The sequence below is a fragment of the Bos taurus genome, chromosome 11 (assembly GCF_002263795.3).
Source record: "Bos taurus isolate L1 Dominette 01449 registration number 42190680 breed Hereford chromosome 11, ARS-UCD2.0, whole genome shotgun sequence".
Classification (NCBI taxonomy): domain Eukaryota; kingdom Metazoa; phylum Chordata; class Mammalia; order Artiodactyla; family Bovidae; genus Bos; species Bos taurus.
The window spans coordinates 12,688,898-12,708,430 of record NC_037338.1 but is presented as its reverse complement, the minus strand read 5'-3'; the positions used below and the strand labels follow the sequence as shown (position 1 = coordinate 12,708,430).

Here is a 19,533-nt window from a genome sequence, read left to right as displayed (position 1 = left end):
CCAGGCCCTGGGAGCCCTCACCAGACTCCCTGCTATATCTGTAGCGGTTGGAGCCACTTAGATGTGCTTCTGTTTGTAAGGTTTAGGATGAAAGGAATGCGGGGGAGGAAAAATCTGCCCTGGCCCTGTGCCTGGCATGGACTGGTGGTTGGGAAATGCTGGGCGAGAGGCTCGCTAACATTCCATCAAGCTGATGTCCCTGCCTTCCTGGTAGGGGAGCTGCAATACCAAGTCATTTTCTCCAGAATGTCAGGGAGTGGGGCTAGGGGGTGAAGCGGACCAAGGAGTGCAGGAGAACACAGACCTCAGGCCTCCTTCGGGGTCCCAGATGGTGGCGTCACAGTCCCTGCCCTGGGGCATCACCATCTGATGGAGAAGGCATCAGACCTTTTCTGGGTCCCTCAAAAATAGTCAAGAAGATCTAAGGGCAGGGGAGGTCCCACCTCAGAATTGTGAGGCCCGGGCCACACAGTGGCCCTAAGGACTGGGCTCTGGGCTGCAGGCACCCACCACAGCTCCACTCTCAGCCACCAAAATGGTCACAGGATGTTTCAAATCCTTCAATCCCATCAAATATGTCACCAAAACTTTCATTTTTTGAAAATGTGCCTCAAACATGAGCACTATCTAAAGTATCATGGAATGTGAAATGCAGAGAAGATGTTTGAAAGAAGAGGAGAGTGTGGGGAAGTTAGATACATCATGTTCTTTGCAGACGTCTTCAAGAAGATGGACAGGAGGTAAGCCAAGATCCCTGTGATAGTGAGAGCACGGCCTTACCCACAACAAGAGAATCGGAATGTCTGCCTTTCCAGTGAAGTGAAAGCACAGTTCAGTTCAGTTCAGTTTAGTTGCTCAGTCATGTCTGACTCTTTGTGACCCCATGGACTGCAGCACGCTAGGCTTCCCTGTCCATCACCAACAATCAACCTTAACTCTATACAGGGCTGTGCTTATCTCACTTCCCAAGACTTTGACCACATCACCGGTCCGGCTGCAGCTCCATCCCCTCTCCACGTGCCAAGGCCGGCTCTGGCCTGTTTTCTCCAGCCCTCTGAGGTTCATCATGGCTCTCGTATGACTTGGAAGAGGTGCCAGCTCCTCTCTAAGAGCTCTCAGAAGGCAGATGGCCATTTGTTCTTCATGTCCCTGATGCCCACCTATCACATGCCCAACACCAACACATACAGGGATGCCTAACAAATGTTTCTCTGATAAGATTAGATAGAGGCTTTTGTATTCCCTCCTGTATGATTCATGTTCCCCTCCAGGTGAGTTCTCCCAGGTTGCAAACCTTATCTTCTCAGCCATAGTGGAAATAAAACAGGGCTATGTTGTCTCTTCTTTTGTTTCTTAGAGCCCAGGGCTGAGCTGGAAGGGTCTCTCACAAACCGTCTGTGGCCTCTTAGATTTACTCTGGGGAAAATTAGGCCCCAGGGCAGGAAAGTGTGGTAGAAGGAAGAGTACCTGGGTGTGTAGTGTCAGATCTGCTCTTAATCCTTCATCAAATATGTGATGCTTTCCACAGCATCACGCGCTGTGAACCTTGCTTTTCTCATCTGTGAAAGTGGGCATTAATTCTAATCTCATAGGTGTTGGGAATAAAAACCAGGGAACAGCATGTGTTTCCCAGCTCCTACCAAAATTACTTCAATTTTGCACAAAGGCAAATATTGTTAACACTTTGATGGATTTTATTTCTATACTTTTTTTAAATTTTATTTTATTTTTAAACTTTACAATGTTGTATTAGTTTCTATACTTTTGCCATGACTTTTTTTGTATGATAGTGACCATGTGGTATATATCAAGTTGGATATATTGATTTTTTCATTGTCATTATTTCTTTAAAATCTATCATTGCAGAATTTATTTCCTCTTTATCCCAAGAGTTATTTAGGAGACTACATGCAAATTCCTAAGTAGCTGTACTTTTTGTTATTAATATCCAATTTTATTGCAGTGTTGTTAGAGAATGTGGTCTGTACAGTTTCTGCTTTGAGGATTTTATTTGGAAGCATTCTTTGTGGCCAACAAATATGATCATTTTTTAATGTATTATGAATGTTTTAATGGGAAGTGTATTCTGTCTGTAAGATGTGAGGCTTATAAGCATATTAATCTGACTTTATTAGCTGGGTCATTCAGATGCTCTTGCTTTTGTAATTATTTTATTAGTTTGATGATGACATGGACATATTAAATCTCCCCTTTGGCCCCATTCCTATCAATCTCTCCTTACTTATTTAGCAGATATTGCTCTATCAAGTTCAACAGTGTGTTAATTGTGCATAAAGTTTTATGAATATTGAAGCAGATGTAACCTTTAGCATTTATCAAGTGAAGCTTTGTCCAATCGAATTGCTTTGCTTCGTAGTCCTGTGGCTTTTGATTTTTTTGCTGTTTCCTCACTTGTTTGGCATCCTCTTATTCACTCTATTAATGCTTGTTTTAAAAATGTCTGTTTATTTGGTTGCATATCTTAGTTGCAGCACACGAGATATTCATTGCTGCATGTGAGATCTGTTACGGCATGTGGGATCTTTAGTTGAGACACCTGAGATTTAGTTTCTCTGACCAAGGATTGAACCCAGGCCCCCTGCATTGAGGGTGTGGGACATTAACCAGTGGGCCACCAGGGAAGTCCCAACTCACTCAGTTACTCCCAAATTTTCTGTATCACTTTAGTATAGGTGTGTCTTTTGTGACTGGCATAAAATTTAATTTATTGTCATATTTTTGTTATCATAGATAGCCATACTTCATTCATGTTGTTTATAATTCCTCTTAGGGCTCTGTTCCATGTTGTTTTAGCTTTCATTTGCTATATGCACTATATGTCCTTGCTTTCCCCTACCCCTAGCTGGCTTCAAGTTTTTACGGGAAGAAAAGAAAAGAGATGCTATCTGGGTAAGACAGCTCATATCTGGGAGACACTTGGGAGATTTGTTGAGGGTTTTGAATCCTAAGGGCAGTGTAATAAGGAAGAACACATCTGATCACATGTTAGAGCTGTTTCTTTTAAGCTTCATATTCAATTGCTTTTGCTACAAGAATGTTGCATATAGCCTGAAATATACAGATGTCAGTAGCATGTCAGCATGTCTAGATGTCACTAGATGTCAGTAGCAACCCCCCTTCCTAAGTTGTGGCAACAAACTTAGCACACCTCCGTCTTTGGTTACCCTAGAGTTCCTTACACCTAGCTGTTAGCACAGACACCTATCGTGTGCCAGCCTCCCTCTTGACCTTCCTCCCTTCCCTCTTCCAAGTACGGTCTAAGGAGATCTCTTCAACCCTGAACTTTTATGGGACCAGATGGACACAGACGATTTTACACACACTGGCCATTTGCTTCAAAGTGGGAAAATGCTCTGACTCTTTTTACAGCTTCTCTGGGGGGTGAAATTCCTGGCCATGGTGAGCATCAAGTGCAACTCTATTATGTCATTTGAGGACAACGAACAAGTCTCCCTGTGTTCTGTAGCAGCCATATCTAATTAACTGACACAGCTTGGGACAGTAATTTCTCTTTGTAAAATTCATCTTTAGGGAAAGGTGCACACAGATTCTAGTGCCACTGACCTTTTTACAGTAGAAGACTGTTAAAGTTTGTTAATCTCATTTATTCTTGAGATAAGTATATAAATAAATTCTATAATGAGAACTATGGGGCTTTAGCTGTCAGGGCAAGTAAACCCTATGAAATTCTACAGCTCGTGAGAAAAAAGATGCCCTAAATTCTTGTCATTAGTGTAATTAATTCAGAAAGAGAAAGAGATGGTGGTGTCATTGGCTGCCCTTAGAAGACAGAAGAGTATGGTGGGGGCAGGTGGGCCTCGGGCAGCCCTGGGGAACTTTGGGGTGTGGGAGTGACCGTTCTGGTCAGCAGGCTTCCTAACGAGTCCAGGGGTCCTGAGCAGACTCAGCCCATTAGTTTCCTTCCTATGTTAGGGTACCAGGTCACAAACAGGAGAGGGATGGCTAACCACAGACTCATCCCCTACTCACCGGCAGGCCCTAGCATCTGTGGGGGTCGATGTAGGAAAAGGCAAGGGATTTCTGAGCAGTGGTAAGAAGTGGAAGTTATCCACTCATTTCTGGCAATTGTAAACAGGAGTCTTTTGCCAAACTTATGGCAAATCCTATGGCAAAATTCCCTTGCCTTGCCGAGGGAAGGGATTCCCTTTTCCCTTGCAGAGAAATCCACCATATTTCTCTAGAGACTAGGCTTGGTAATAAAGAATGGGCCAGGGTCAATGAACTCTGCAAACCAGGCAAGAAAATACCCCAGTAGCAGTTGGCTGTCACTCTAGGCAGAGGCAGAGGCTATGGAGGTAGGGTGGAGCAGGACAGCGAAGTCTAAGCCATAACACTGGGCAGGTTGCGCCCTGCACAACTGCAGCAGAGCTAAGGGGATATTATTTCATCATAGTCATCAAAGACAGTATATTTATTGCTAGAGTTTGTAAGAGATGGAAGTAAAGGCTCTTGAGATGTCCCTTTCTACCTTGCACAAAGATGTCACGTGGACAGCACCCCCAAAGACACCCATTTAATGGCATTTCTTCCTGGTGGTGGGAATTCCAGTGCTTTCAATATCAATGGATTTTTTTGTCTTTTCACTTTATGTATTTTTAATGGAGGTATAATTTATATGTGATTAAATCTTAAGTACTAAATTTTAATCTTAATTTTTACTTTTGGATATACCTATGTAAACACTGCTTGTATCAAGGTAGCACATTAATGGCTTAGGGAATTCTTCCTGGTCAAAGAATTAATGAATCTAGAATAGAATCTGTACATAGCAATGGCCACCTAGGTCCCAGAAGTTCACTCCAGTTTTAGAGAGGGGCAGTCATTTTTCTCTAAACCATATTTACCATGATTATTTAGATCCAAGTCTGAGTTTAATAGTGCTCACTGTCCTTTCTTGAGTTCTTTATTGGTTGGATTATATGTTCAGATGAATTATATTTTATATATACTTGAAATAAATATAATATATAAATATCATATACGTATATATATTTACATTCTTCTAGGTAGGGTACATGGATGCAATGCTCTGAACGCTTTCATATCTGACAATGGCCTCTACACATAAATGACAACTTGGCTAGTTTGTGTTTCCAATCACAGACTTTTTCTCTTAAAGGTTCATAACACCTCACTCCCTTATTTTTTTGCATTAAACAGAAAAGAAGTATGAAGTTGATTTTTCTTCTTTTGTAAGTAACCTATTTTCTTTTTCATCATGATGTTCTTCATCTTTCAATTTTAGAAATTTCATTGGGAGTATATCCAATGGATTGATTCCTTTTCAGATCTTTCTTTAACCCACGAAAGTCTTGTTTCCGTTGTTGTTGTAATGGATTTCTTTGGTTCTGATGAAATTGATTTCAGGATTATCAATTAATTTCATGCACATTGGATCCTGTTCTTTCCTTCCACATGCCCTGTTCTCTTTTTTTGCCTCTCCTTTTTAAAAAGGCTTTTTATTTTTCAAAGCAGTTTTAGTTTCAAAGGAAAAGTGATCAGAAAGTACAGAGAACCCCGTCCCCCAGCTTCCTGCAGTATCAATATCCATACCTAAGTGGTACTTTTGTGACAATAGATAAATATTCTTTAACACCTCAATATCACTCAAAGTCCATAGTTCACATTAGGGTGCATTCTGGGTATTGCACATTCTATGAGTTTTGAAAAATGTATGATGACGTCTATCCACCATTGTAGTTTCATACTAGTATACAGTATCACAGATAGTTTCACTGCCCTAAAAATCCTCTGTGATCCTAATCAGCCCTCCCTCCAGGATAATCCCAGCAGCCATTAGTCTTTTTACTCTCTCCATAGTTTTGCCATTTCTCGAACGTCATATGGTTGGACTCATACATTCTATTATCTTTTCAGATTTGCTTCTTTCACTTAGTAATATACATTTAAGATTTATCCATGTCTTTTCATGGCTTGGTAGCTTATTTTTTAAGCACTGTATAATATTCCATAGTCTGGATATACCACAGTTTCATCCATTTACCTACTGAAGGACATCTTGGTTGCTTCCAAGTTGTAGCAATAATGAATAAAATTGCTCTAAGCATTCCTCTGCAAATTTTTGTGTGGACATAATTTTTCAACTTATTTGGGCAAATGCCACAGAGCACAATTGCTGGTTATATGCTGGGAGCATTTTTAGTTTTCTAAGAAACTGTTAAGCTGTCTTCCAAAATGACTGTTCCACTTTTCATTCTCACCAACAATGAAAGAGAGTTCCCGTTGCTTCACATTCTTACCAGCGTGTTGGTGCTGCAAGTGTTTTGAATTTTGGCCATTCTATTAGGTATGTAGTGATGTTTCATTCTTTTAATTTGAGCTTCCCTGATGACATATTGCTAACATCTGCTGGATCATCAAATAAGCAAGAGAATTCCAGAAAAACATCTACTTCTGCTTTATTGACTATGCCAAAGCCTTTGACTGTTGGATCACAATAAACTGTGGAAAACTCTGAAAGAGATGGGAATACCAGACCACCTGACCTGCCTCTTGAGAAACCTATATGCAGGTCAGGAAGCAACAGTTAGAACTAGACATGGAACAACAGACTGGTTCCAAATAGGAAAAGGAGTACGTCAAGGCTGTATATTGTCACCCTGCTTACTTAACTTATATGCAGAGTACATCATGAGAAACGCTGGCCTGGATGAAGCACAAGCTGGAATCAAGATTGCTGGGAGAAATATCAATAAACTCAGATATGCAGATGACACCACCCTTATGGCAGAAAGTGAAGAAGAACTAAAGAGCCTCTTGATGAAAGTGAAAGAGGAGAGTGAAAAAGTTGGCTTAAAGTCAACATTCAGAAAACTAAGATCATGGCATCCGGTCCCATTACTTCATGGCAAATGGATGGGGAAACAGTGGAAACAGTGTCAGAGTTTATTTTTTTGGGCTCCAAAATCACTGCGGATGGTGATTGCAGCCATGAAATTAAAAGACGCTTACTCCTTGGAAGGAAAGTTATGACCAACCTAGACAGCATATTAAAAAGCAGAGACGTTACTTTGTACAAAGGTCCATCTAGTCAAGACTATGGTTTTTCCAGTGGTCATGTATGGATGTGAGAGTTGGACTATAAAGAAAGCTGAGCGCAAAAAAATTGATGCTTTTGAACTATGGTGTTGGAGAAGACTCTTGAGAGTCTCTTGGACTGCAAGGAGATCGAACCAGTCCATCCTAAAAGAGTTCAGTCCTGGGTGTTCATTGGAAGGACTGATGTTGAAGCTGAGACTCTAATAATTTGGCCACCTGATGCAAAGAGCTGACTCATTTGAAAAGACCCTGATGCTGGAAAATATTGAGGGCAGGAGGAGAAGGAGACAACAGAAGATGAAATGGTTGGATGGCATCACCGACTCAATGGAGATGGGTTTGGGTGGACTCTGGGAGTTGGTGATGGACAGGGAGGCCTGGCATGCTGCGGTTCATGGGGTTGCAAAGAGTCAGACATGACTGAGCAACTGAACTGAACTGATGACATATGATTTGGAGCATTATCTAATATACTTATTTGCTATCTGCAGTGGTAAGGTTTCTGTTCAGGTCTTTTGTTAATTTTCTTAGTTTTGAATTTTAAGAAAACCTTGTGTGTTTTGAATAACAGTTCTTTATCAGAAGTGTCTTTTGCAAATATTTTCTCCTAGCCTGTGGTTTGTCTTTTCATTTTCTTAACAGTATCTTTCCCAAGCAGAAGTTTTTGATTTCAGGGAAGCTGAGCTTATCAATTTTTTTCTTCATGGATTGTGACTTTAGTGTTGTAGCTAAAAAAACTCATTGTCAAATTCTAGTCATCTGGTTTTTCTCTTCTACTATCTTCTAGGGGTTTTATAGTTTTGCAGTTTTACATAAGGTCTATGATCAGTGTTGAGCTCGTATTTGTGAAAGCTGAAGCTCTGTGTCTAATTCATTTTTAGCTTGTGAATATCCAGTTATTCAGCACTATTTGTTGAAAAGACTGTCTTTTTCCACTGTCTTGCCTTTGCTCCTTTATAATATATCAGGTAAGTATGTTGATGGAGGTCTGTTTCTTGGTTCTCTAATCTGTTCCAGTGAGCTGTCTACTCTTTCATCAGTACCGCACTGACTTGATTACTGTAGCTTTATAGCAAGACTTTTTTTTTCTTTAAACAGCTTTATTTATTTATTTTTTTAAAATTTTGGCTATCCTAGGTCTTCACTGCAGTGGCTTTTCTCTAGTTGACGTGCAGGGGCTTCTCACTGTGCTGACTTTTCTTGTTGCAGAGCATGGGCTCTGGGGCACATGGGCTTCGGTAGTTGAAATTCCTGGGCTCTAAACCAGAAGCTCAATTGTTGTGGTGCACAAGCACAGTTGCTCCCTGGCATAGGGGATCTTCCTGGACCAGGGATCAAACTCTTGTCTATTGCATTGGCAGATGGATTCTTTACCACTGAGCCGCCAGGGAAGTCTATAGTAAGTCTTTTTTAAAATTATTATTTATTTATTTTTTACCTTACAGTATTGTATTGGTTTTGCTGCCATACATCAACATGAATCCGCCACAGGTGTACACATGTTCCCCATCCTGAACCCCCCTCCCACCTCCCTCCCCATACCATCCCTCTGGGTCATCCCAGTGCACCAGCCCCAAGCTTCCTGTATCCTGCATCGAACCTGGACTGGCGATTCGTTTCTTATATGATTTTATACATGTTTTAATGCCATTCTCCCAAATTATCCCCCCTACCTCTCCCACAGAGTCCAAAAGACTGTTCTATACATCTGTGTCTCTTTTGCTGTCTCGCATACAGGGTTGTCGTTACCATCTTTCTAAATTCCATATATATGCATTAGTATACTGTATTGGTGTTTTTCTTTCTGGCTTACTTCACTCTGTATAATAGGCTCCAGTTTCATCCACCTCATTAGAACTGATTCAAATGTATTCTTTTTAATGGCTGATTAATACTCCATTGTGTATATGTACCACAGCTTTCTTATCCATTCATCTGCTGATGGACATCTAGGTTGCTTCCATGTCCTGGCTATTATAAACAGTGCTGCAATGAACATTGGGGTACACGTGTCTCTTTCAAGTCTGGTTTCCTTGGTGTGTATGCCCAGCAGTGGGATTGCTGGGTCATATGGCAGTTCTATTTCCAGTTTTTTAAGGAATCTCCACACTGTTCTCCACAGTGGCTGTACTAGTTTGCATTCCCACCAACAGTGTAAGAGGGTTCCCTTTTCTCCACACCCTCTCCAGCATATATTGCTTGTAGACTTTTGGATCGCAGCCATTCTGACTGGCGTGAAATGGTACCTCACTGTGGTTTTGATTTGCATTTCTCTGATAATGAGTGATGTTGAGCATCTTCTCATGTGTTTGTTAGCCATCTGTATGTCTTCTTTGGAGAAACGTCTAGTTCTAAAAATATGGAACGCTTCACGAATTTGCATGTCATCCTTGCGCAGGGGCCATGCTAATCTTTTCTGTATCATTCCAATTTTAGTATATGTGCTGCCAAAGCGAGCACTATAGTAAGTCTTGTTATCAGGTACTGTCAATCCAAAAACTTTGTTCTTCTTCAATATTGTGTTGGCTTTTCTGGGTCTTTTTGCATTTCCATATCAACCTTTTACAATCAGTTTTTCAATATCCACAAGCAACTTGCTTGGACTTTGATTGGGATATAGATCAAGTTGGAAAGAACTGACCTCTTAACAATATTGGGTCTTCCTAGACACAAAAATCCATGTTCTCTTTTGACCATTCTATCATCATATTCTTCTCCTTGGCATTATTAGAACATTTCTAAAATATCCTTCACATTATTAATTCTATTTTCTTCTGTGTCAAATACTCCTTTCCATTTCTAATGATTTCAATTCTTTGTGGCATTTCTAGTTTCCTTACTCTCTTTCCCCATCATCAGACTCCATTTCTCTTTAAACTCTTAGTCTTACCCTTTTCATCTCAGAGTAATATTTTATTATCTCATCTGTTACCTCTTTTTTCATAGAGTTCACCTTTTAAAAAATTATTTGAGAACACAAAGTAACTATTCCCTAACAGTTCTTTCAGTTCCTTACTAAATATTTGACCCAAGCATATGTATCATCTGCATCTTGATTGTGGTGCTTTATTTTACAGAATCTCTTTGGTCCATGGTGCCTTTTTAGCTTCCTCCTGAGGACACAGAAAAATAAAATCTGGTGTTTGGCCAGCTACTACAACCACTGGGTGTATTGTTCTTAGTTCCTATCAACTTCTTTGGGTTGCTGTATAAATCCTTCTGACAGATCTTAAGCTGGAGAGGTGGCTGGCAATAATTTACACAATCAATTCCGAGTGGAAGATAGGCAGAGCTGTGAGCGGTCCTAGCAGGAATTGTGTGTCTTGGACCCTAGCTCAGGGTCTGGGGAAGCTATTTTCTACTTCTGTTTTCCTGTTAGATCTGGCCTTCACACCAGATGTAAACCACCCTCCTTCCGTGGGTCATTGCCTGCTTTACCAGAGGCAAACTCCCTTGCAGGCTTTCTGTGGGAGGATGCTGCCACTCAAAACCAGGAGCCCCCCAGCGCTTCTTACACAGGCCGCTGCTCTGAAATATGGAGGGAAGACACATGGTGTTTGCCTCCTCTGCTCTCAGACCTCCTTCTCTGATAACCCTCATCCCTCAGATCAGGGTGCAGTGGTAGTGTCTGCAGGCTCTTTTCTCCTCACTTCCTTGTAAGGAAGTGTACTGCTTCTCAGATGGGGCCACTGAAGATTTGTTTTGCTGCTGTGATTCAATTTGCATTCATGCAATCCCCACCCTTAGCTTTCCGGATGTAAGGGGTGCTCTTCCATATTATCAGTGATCCTGTGCATTTCCTATTTCCACATTTCTAATATTTTGATCACATCAATGACAATCTTGGGTAAAGTGAGCAGAGATGAGACATCGGTACTCATATTATTGTCTTATTCAGATCTCAGTTGGTTTGTCCATCTACTCATCCATCTAGTTAACTGTCATCAAGTTCAGATCTCCATAAATTTGGACCAAGTCTCATCATTTTGCTATTTCCTTCTGATTCAGCTCACATGGTCTCATCCTCCCTTTCCCACGTTGGGAAACTGCCCCCATAGTTCTAGACATGTCTTTATGTTTTTAAAGATTATCAGATGTTCTAGTCTTAGATCACTGATCTAAAAAATAAGTCAAATTCAGTTAAAACCAAAAGGTATGGATGGACCAGAGACTTTTCCTTAGAGAGGAAAAGGCACAGTCTTAATGGGGATAGGGTAGTGGTCAGGCTTCTAACTTCACCATTAATAGGCAAGACTGCCCAAGGAAATATCCTTCTTTTTATGGGGTCTCAAATTTACTCCATTGTTTAACAAGAAGGTTGAATCTCCAAAGCTTCTCTCCATCCGGTATTTTTGGATTTTGCAATGAGCCAAACTCTGCTGTAGAAAAGACAAGAGAAAGTTCAGCTCATATTTCTGGTTAAAGAGGCCAGATTTGTGATTGCATGGGTTTGTGGAGCCTTTTAACATCAGGTGAAACTAAACTTTGCTAACAAATATGGTAAGTTTAATATTTTGTTGAGAAAAGGAAGGGACCAAAAGAGGGACACAGAGAAACTGGATGAGAAAAAAGAGAGATGATGTGAAAAAGTAGAGAGATTGGAAGTAAGAAAATGAGAGAAGGAGAATGAGAGGGAGAGAGATGGAGAGAGAATGAAACGATGTGGAAAGAGAGAGGGACAGAGGAGAGCCACCCAAGGATGGTGTGGCTGGGGAGTGAGGGTCTGGACTGGTGGGAGCGGGGGGACAGATGAATTGAGGAGGGTGTCATTCATGCTGGTCACTGCCTGAGGTGACAAACAGAAGCTCCGAAGGGCGTGTCCTAGTGGCTGCCTCCTACTCAGCACCACTCAAACTGCCCGCTCTGCCCTGAGCGCCGGAGATGCGGCTGGTGCAGTGACATCCGGGCCCCACTAGGGGGCCGCGGGCCTCCCTTGCACTCCAGTGCAGACTTCCTCTCCTGGTAACCCGAGATCCATTTCCTAATTTCCTCAGTTCCCTGGAGAAGTAGGGATAGAATTGTGATGAAAGGAATCCTAAATAGAATAAAGGACACACACACGCACACACGTCTTTGTGGAAGCAGTTGTTGTGTGTGAAAATGATAACTGCTTCAGAGAGGCTGAGTCTGGCCTCCATAGCTTCTTCGTTGGTTTCCCTTAGCAACCAATGCCTTTCTCTAAAAGCCAGCAGATAGTAGGATGTGAGGAGCTCAAACCCAGTGCTCTGTGACAACCTGGAGGGGTGGGACGGGGTTGGGAGGTGGGAGGGAGGTTCCAGAGGGAGGGGACATGTATATGCCTATGGCTGACTCTTGTTGATGTATGACAGAAACCAACACAATATTGTAAAGCAATTTTCCTCCAATTAAAAATATATATTTTTTAAACCGCAGGTGGAGTTGGGTGCTGGGTTACAGTCCAGGATTAGAATCTACCCTTGGCTACAGTCCGATTCAGTCCACAGTCAGTGTTAGGATCAGTGTGAGGCCAGGCTCTGATTGAGGTGGGAGGTGGAGTTATTCTGTAACTGGTAATAGAATGACTATAAGACAAATAAGTGCCCCCATGACATTTTGAACTCTGTTCTCTAAGGGAAAAAAACAGGGATGATTTCCTGGAGAGAATACGTTTCTAGTGAGATTTTGAAGAAGAAACTTGAAACCCTGAGGGACAAGAGAGGGGCTGAACACAGTTGAATGGAATGGTAGGAAAAGTCCCCAAATGATGGTGTCTCCTGGTCAGGGTCCAGCTCATCGACAGACGCCTGGACTCCCAAGTCATCTTCTCTCACCTTTGGGAAAAGCAGACTCTCTACTGGCTTGCCAGGGGGCACTTCTCCACACATTCCTAGCTCCAAGTACTCCTGGTCTCTGAGTCTGCACTCAGGGTTGCCAGGGCAGGGGCTGGCGTCGGGCAGGGGCTGGCGTCGGGCAGGGGCTGGCGTCAGGCAGGGGTGACACAACCTGGAAACAGGGAGTGGCCATGGAAACAATGTGAGTCCAGCATGTACCCTCAAGCCACTCCCAGGCTGGCGATGGGCAGGGTTGTCACTGAGGGAGCCAGAGCCCTGGGGTGGGAGCTGCAAGGGGCTCACTCAGCCCAGAGCCACCTTCTTCAGGAGGCCTTATCAGGTGGCCACCCCGATGTGGCAGCTGCAGCAGGCCAAGGGCCATTCCACTGTTCCGTGGCACTTTTCACTACAGTTTTCAGTACACATCTTAGCCCTGTTTTCTCAAATGAGAGCCTCGGTAAGGCACGTCTGTTCCTTAGCAGTTGCATTCCTTCTGCACCTGTTAGCAGTCTCTGACTTCCTTAGGTTATGGTCTTTATCCATTAGTCAAAGGCCTCCCTAAAGAGAGTCCACCTGTCAGAAGATGGCTCTCTGGGAAGGCCCTCCTGTCGACATGGGGAGGGAGATTCCTAAGGAAATGCCTCCACCTCCGTATGGAGACACTTCTTCCATCAGTCTGCTGCTGCTGCTGCTGCTAAGTCGCTTCAGCCGTGTCTGACTCTGTGCGACCCCATAGACGGCAGCCCACCAGGCTCCACCATCCCTAGGATTCTCCAGGCAAGAATACTGGAGTGGGTTGCCATTTCCTTCTCCAATGCATGAAAGTGAAAAGTGAAAGTGAAGTCGCTCAGTCATGTCTGACTCTTAGCGACCCCATGGACTGCAGCCTACCAAGCTCCTCCACACCCATGGGATTTTCCAGACAAGAGTACTGGAGTGGGGTGCCATTGCCTTCTCCGTCCATCAGTCTAGAGGTTCCTTAAGATGATATCTCCTTCAGGTCTCTATCAATGTGGGTAATCAATGAAGGATCTTCTCCACTGTGCAGCCCTTGAGAGTAGGTCTCTCCAGTAGTCTGGGGTCCGTGGGGATGTCATCGCCTCCAGCAGACTGGATAGCCCCTGCAAGTTCCTGGACAAGAGCAGTTGAAGCAAGACAGAGGCATCAACCACAAAGCCAAGTCAGGCTCAAGTGAAGGTCAGGGCAGGATGTCAGTCAATGCCCAGGTAGATGTTATAAAGAAGGTGAGGGCAGGCATAGTAGTTCTCATGATGTTGGTAACTGAGGGAGCAGAGATAGTGGCAGTCATGGAAACAGGGATTAAGCATTGATGGCGGTTGTTGCAGTGGGGGTGACCATGGGACGAGGAGCAGGGATGGTGGAGGGGGCAGAGGCTTCAAACCACCACCATTATCCCCAGAGGGAAGGATCCTGGAGCAAGGGGAGTGGAGAGCTGGGGAAGAAGAAGGATGATCTAGAATAGCTGGGAGAGGATCTAAAACATAACTTGTTTTTTGTTTTCTTTTGTAAAAAAAAAAGGGCAAAAAAGCACTTTTGAATGGAAGTGGTTCAAATTTGACCTGAAACAAGAACACCAGTTACGGAGCCCAAGGCTGTGGGTTTTACAAGACGTGAGTGAGAATGAGCAGCAGAAAAGCCCACAGGACCGAGACTGTGGACCCGAGAGGGGAGAAGGGCCGCTTTGATGGAGACTTTGCAGGGTGATGACCCTGAAGCCAAAGATGAGGAGGGTGAGGAGGCCTCCATGCCTCCCGAAGGTCCAGAGGAGGCCGAAGTGCCTGGGGCTGCCCAGAGCTGACTGGATGGGGAAGTCCTGAGGCCAGGTGGCAAAGCTCTCTTGGCCTTCAACCTCTTTTGTTTTCCACTCAGGGGAAGGTGGGGCCGTGTGAAGGACATCAGAATCAGCTGGTGAATGTTAAAAGTATAAACATGCCTCCTCACAACATGTCCTGGGTGTTCTGACTCAGTTTCCAGGGTGTGGCCTGGGCACACGTATTTTTAAGAAGCTTCTAAGGTGATGGTGATACAAACACACAGACGTCAGGACCGATGACCAGATGCTATATTCAGCAACCCCACCTCTGCGGCCGGGGTATTTATAGCTGAAGGCAATAATATCTCCATATCATCACATTCTCACCTGCCCCACCCAAAGGGCCTTGGAGCCTCAGGTGACTGCCTGGTATGAGAGGGCAAGAGGCAGGGAGCAGGGCTGCAGCCAGGCCCAGGATGGTCATTTCCCGATAAAGACCTGACGCCAGCCTCAAACAGGAAAGGCAAAGTGTGGGTGCCCAGCCGCGTCTGCATGCCGACCCCCTGGATTTCCCGGAGAGGAGACCTGGGGGCGGGGGCTGGAGGTTGGGGGAAGGATGCAAGGAGCCCCCAGAGGGTGAAAGCTGAAGGAAGAGGAGGCCAAGGTGGCACTGGTGGATGTAGCGGGACAGAGCGGTGCGGGCCCAGCCCACCGGCCCTCTGAGGGAGCTGTGCTCTGCGCTCCTCCCACTCGCCTGCTCTTCCAGGCCAGCTCCCATCCGGGCTCATCCAAGAAGCCCTCCAGGCCCCAGGGACTGCAGCGTGCTTCTCCTCGACTGGGCACCCAGAGCGTGTTCTCTGTATTTGAGATTAGACACCTCCAGTCCTCATATTTGACTAGTCCTGACAGTTTTTTCTGTGGTGTCCTCACAGATGGCTTTCCCCACCCCCCAACTGATTGTCTTTTCTGACCTTCAGGCACCAGTGCCCCAAGTTAACTGTGGGGAGCATTTATTGAGATGTGATGTTTTGATGCAAGGGTGGGACAAGCACCCAATGGGAAGGGAGGGCTCTTGAGTTCTAGCCCCACTCTGCCCCTTTCTGGCTCCTGGGGACTCACTCCAAAGGAAAAGACACGGCAGTAGCTTGTTCCTGCCTCTTCTCACTTCCTCAAGCCTGGTGATTCCGTGTCCCTTGTTCTAACACTGCAGCCTGATCCCTGAGTAACTGAAAGCTGAGCCCCGACCCGGGGCTCAACACTGTTCTGACTGCAGGCAGATGGGGAGACTGAGGCAGTCTCTGCGATGCTGACAATCCTATTCTCTCCTTCTGAGGCTCTGCAAGGGGGTGACTTCAGGTCACAGGCCTTGTGAAAAAGAGCTAAGGTTGGCAGTTCAGGTTGAGGGAGGGACTTGATCAAAAGACAAACGGAGGACAGAGTGAGAAAGGCCTTGGGAGTAGACAGCTCACTTTGAGGATGGGGAGGCCCGAGGTGAAGAGGGGGTGGCCTGTGGCAGAGTGAGCTGGGGAGAGAGTGGGTCTGAAGATCGGCGTGTCCAAGTGGTGACCCCAACTGCAGGGAGAAGGCAGGGAGGGTCAGAGTGGGAGGTTTGGGTGCAGAGAAATGCTGGGTCCAAGGTCCAGAGGGAGGGGATTAGGCTGCACGTTTAAAGCAGCTCAGATACTGGTGGGGTTTTTCAAAGTCCTCCGTATCAGCTGCTCTCTCAGTGGCTCCACCGTCACCTGAAGTCTGGCCAGAGAAACTGCTCCAGGGCAGGAACATGAGCCTTTAGGGCAAAACCCACTGTCTCTGCCAGGAAGCCCATCTCTGAGGGCCCTCTTGCCTTCGCAGCCCTCAGCCCTGCAGCTCCAAACCTGTCTGTTTCTCCGTGGGTTACAGAGGAGTGTGTGTGTGTGTGTGTGTGTGTGTGTGTGTGTGTGTGTGTATGTAAATTTAAGAAAGAAAGGAATCAGCTGTAGGGAGAGAAGGACATTTCCTTACCCCAGAGGGAGAAGAATGTGCTGGTAGACACTTGTCTGTTCTAAACAGGGTGTGAGTGAGGAGGACTCTAAAATGTTTTTTTTTTGTTTGTAATCAGCTGTGTGTGGAGACAGCAACCCTGGTAAAGAGGTCAGGAGCCCTGATGGGCCTGAGGGTTGTGTAAGATCTGGCACCTCCCAGGTAGCCAGACAGTCCCTTTACTGCCCCTGGGGACCTGACAAGGCCTTAGGCAGTCCTGCTTGTGTTTGTTCTTCCTTGCTCCATGCCTCCTGCCTTCTCAGGAGGTCCTCCTGGCCAGGCCCCTAGCCTCCACGCTGGAGGGCGAATCCGTGTCAAGGATGATGATGAGAGACAGGAAAGCACCCATCCACACAAGGGCTTCTGCAGAGACACACACAGGTGTTGGGCAGCTTTATCTGGAGTAGCCTCAAGATGGAAACAGCCCAAACACCCATCGACAGGTGCGTGGATAAACATCTCCAGTAAATCCATCCAGTGGAACACTAGTCAGCAATAAAAAGGAACAAACGACTGATTCATGCCACAGCTTGGACAGAGCTCAAGATAATTATGCTGAGTGAAAGAAGTCAGGCCAAAAAAGGGCACATGCTGTATGATTCCACTTATATAAAACTCTAGAAAATGCTAACTAATCTATAGTGACAGAAGGCAGAGCAGAGGTTGTCTGGGGACAGGGAAGGGACTGGGAGGGGTGGGAGGACGGATGACAAAGGGCAGGAGGAAATGTTTTAAGAGGATGAAGGTGTTCATTATCTTTTGAGGAGGACAGAGGTGTTCATTATTTTGACTGTGGTGACGGTATGCAGATATCAGAAATGGTCCAACTGTCACCTTAAATAGGTCTGTTTACTATACATTAGTTATACCTCAGTGAAGACTTCCCTGGTGGCTCAGCAGTAAAGAATCCTCCTGCCAATGAAAGGGATGTGGGTTCAGTCCCTGGGTCAGGAAGATCCCCTGGAGAAGGAAATGGCAATTCAGTATTCTTGCCTGGGAAATCTCATGGACAGAGGAGCCTGAAGGGCTATAGTCCGTGGAGTTGTGAAGAATTGGACAAGACTTGGTGAAAACAACAACAAAGACGAATACCTCAATAAAGCTGTTTGGAAAAAGAGATGGTAGTGGTGATCATGGTGACGGTGACCAAGCTGACTCGAAAGTTGCAGACAATCAGCCTCAGGCGTGAACAAGGTCACCACTTTCTGTAGTAATTCAGGTACCTGCCTCTCCCTATAAACTGTGGGGATGGGCAGGGGCTGGTGCTTCATCACGCCTGTCCCCAGCATCCTGCAGAGGGCTCACCATGCAGCAGGCACACAATGAAGAGTCCATTTGTTCATCTTGGCAATGACAACTCAGCATGAGACATGCTACAATGCGAGAAGCCCAGGGGACTGTGGGAGCCCAGAGGAACAGCACATGGCCCAGGAAGGCTTCCTGGAAAAGGTCATGCCTGAGCTGAGACTGGATGGGCAAGTAGGGGCTTCTGGGGTCAAGTAGGCTTGGTTGTAGGACACAGCTTGTGTCAAGGACTGGAAGCCTCACAGAACAAAATGTACTAAGGAAGTTCAGGGTGAAGGAAGTCGGGGTAGGAAAAGGGAGGAGCAGGAGGTCAGATGAGTTTATTAATGGATGGGAGGATGGATGGATGGATGGACAGATGGATGGATGAGTTGGTCATGTCTGCAAAGCCATGGGGAGCTCCTACCATGAAGCGGGTGTGGAGACTGACAGTGGTGCCCCAGAGGTTTCCTTCAGATGTCAGAGAGACCTCTGCCACTTCAACTGAGGTGCTTGGGTCTGCTACTCATGTGCCCATCCTGGGACCAGCTTATCAAAAGCAGGGATAAGGATGCATGCTTTTGGAGAGACAACCTCCTCCCCGCCACTCCCAATCCTTACCTGCTATCCCTCACTGGAGGAGAGAGGGTCTGTGACTCTGGGGACGGTCCTGAGCAGTAGATTTCCTCCTGGATCGTGCTATGAGGCCCCCCTCAAATCCTTCCTCTGCATCCTGCCATGTTCAGACCTGGAACAGCAGTGTAAACAAGATAGGGTTGTGTAGGCGTGAGTGGAGGGGGCGTCCTTTTCTGAGGGCTGTCAGCTGGAATGACCTGGGCTGGCCCTGCCGGTCCCTGGGGGCAACAGGAATGAAGTGAGAAGAATGCAGCCTGTGCTGGGCTTTTCCAGGCAGGCCAGCTGTGCTCCCCACCCAAGGGGTGGCCTTGGGCAGCACAGTCAGACCTGCCCCGAGGCCTGGGGTGAGCCAGCAAGGTAACCTCTTGCCCTGGCTCGAGCCCACCCCGTGTGTGGCCTCCCTTCCCCAGGACACAGACTGCCTTGCACCCTGGCTCAGCCTGGTTTTTGTAAGGTGCAGCCACCCAGCAAGGCTGGACCCTGCCACCCATCCTGAGGACCGATTTTCCCCAGCAGCCTGTGACTGGGGGCTGCAGAGACCACTTGTCTACGGGTGAGGAGAGCCCAGTGGAGTGGATTTGTCTTGACATCCATAGCCCCTCACTCTTCCCTCTGGATCCATGGTTCCTGATCACCCTTTCTTCTATATAGCTCTCCCTCTTGTCCCTGACACTACCTAAAGCCCTCTTCTGCCCACCCTACTCCCATCCCATGGCTTCTCGTCACCTCCCAGCTCAAGCCCAAGCAATGGCTACCAGCTGCCCTCTGTGTGATGAGCCCCTGACTGACGGGAGTATCTGTTCACACACTTTGTGGATTTGTAGAACTGCCACCAGCTGTGCCCACTAAGGGCTGGAGCATTTGAAAGCCATTCTGCCTTGCTGTTTTCTCCTGGACTGGTTGCTTTGTCCAATTAGCCTTTGGGCT

General features: G+C 45.8%; 1 non-coding gene across 1 annotated transcript; it reads right to left on the bottom strand.

The window, feature by feature from the left end:
• Positions 1-9,454: 9,454 nt before the first annotated feature.
• Positions 9,455-9,561, bottom strand: LOC112448959 (U6 spliceosomal RNA). Its single transcript, XR_003037408.1, has one exon. It is a non-coding gene; the product is annotated as a U6 spliceosomal RNA (small nuclear RNA).
• Between the last annotated feature and the right edge of the window lie 9,972 nt (positions 9,562-19,533).